We start from the raw sequence: 1,347 nt of genomic DNA, 5'->3' as shown, positions 1-1,347 counted from the left end.
GCCATTTGAACCAGCCAAGTACCTTGAAACAGAAGATATCAGGCGAATGGAGTGGCCTACCTGTTTTCCAGACCTAAATCCCATTGAGCACGTCTCGGATGCTCTCGGTCAATGTATCGCTGCACGTCTTCTAACCCAGGACACTTCAGGAGCTCCGACAGGCACTGGTGCAGGAATGGGAGGCTATACCCCAGCAGCTGCTCGACCACCTGATCCAGTGTATGCCAACCCGTTGTGCGGCCTGTGTACGTGTGCATGGTTATCATATCCCACACTGATGTCGGGTTACATGCGCAGGAAACATGGCGTTTTGTAGCACATGTGTTTCGGGACGGCTTTGTCAACTTATCACCAATACCGCGGACTTACAGGTCTGTGTTCCCTAAGTGCCTATGCTATTAGCTCCAGTTTTGTGTAGTGGTACGTTGTGTTGCACCACATTCTGCAATTATCCTTAATTTATGAGCATGAGTGTACATCACGTAACAGTCGCTGAGTGCACTCTCTTTCCTAGTGGAAGATAACCTGATGGTAGTAATTGTTCAAAGCGACAGTCGCCAGTCTTATTGTATCTACTCCAACGGCGCAGGTAGTTCCGCCGCATTCTCGCCAAGATCCCGGGAGTCTTTGTACACTGGAACAGGCAGCGCGTGATAAACAACGTACACCTCTGACTGAGCAGACATACTGTACACAACTTACATATACTAAGATGGTATCTGTTCTTTCGGACATGTCCGATGGAACAGATACCATCGGTGACCATGCAGAGGATAGTGCGACTGCAGGGATTTATCTCCGGCACGCCTCCCGCGAAACCCACATCCTCGGTGGCTCAGATGGATAGAGCGTCTGCCATGTAAGCTGGAGATCCCGGGTTCGAGTCCCGGTCGGGGCACACATTTTCATCTGTCCCCGTTGACGTATGTCAACGCCTGTAAGCAGCTAAGGGTGTTCATTTCATTGTAATTTCATTCTAACGAGCTGCTTGGTCACCGATGGTACATGTCCGAAAGAACAGATACCATCTTAGTGTGTGTATATATATATATATATATATATATATATATATATATATATATATATATATAGTTAAGGCTCTCCGGCCATTTGATCATCTTCTTCTGTGCGAATGCACAAACAGTGCCCGAACTCTTACGGGAATCGGCAACGCGCCGCGAGTAATAAGTATAATGGGCAGGGGTACTATGAATGTAGTGCGGGCAATACGTTGAGAGTGTGGGTTTCGCGGGAGGCGTGCCAGAGATAAATCCCTGCAGTCGCGCTATCCTCTGTGTCCTCGGTGGCTCAGATGGATAGGGCGTCTGCCATGTATGCAGGAGATCC

At 48.7% G+C, this 1,347-nt stretch overlaps 1 non-coding gene across 1 annotated transcript; it reads left to right on the top strand.

Moving 5' to 3' along the window:
• The first annotated feature begins 824 nt into the window (after positions 1-824).
• Trnat-ugu lies at positions 825-898 on the top strand. Its single transcript has one exon. It is a non-coding gene; the product is annotated as a tRNA-Thr (tRNA).
• The last annotated feature ends 449 nt before the right edge of the window (positions 899-1,347 follow it).

Source organism: Schistocerca piceifrons, chromosome 5 (genome assembly GCF_021461385.2).
Source record: "Schistocerca piceifrons isolate TAMUIC-IGC-003096 chromosome 5, iqSchPice1.1, whole genome shotgun sequence".
NCBI classification, from domain to species: Eukaryota; Metazoa; Arthropoda; class Insecta; order Orthoptera; family Acrididae; genus Schistocerca; species Schistocerca piceifrons.
This window is presented reverse-complemented; position numbering and strand designations above follow the sequence as displayed.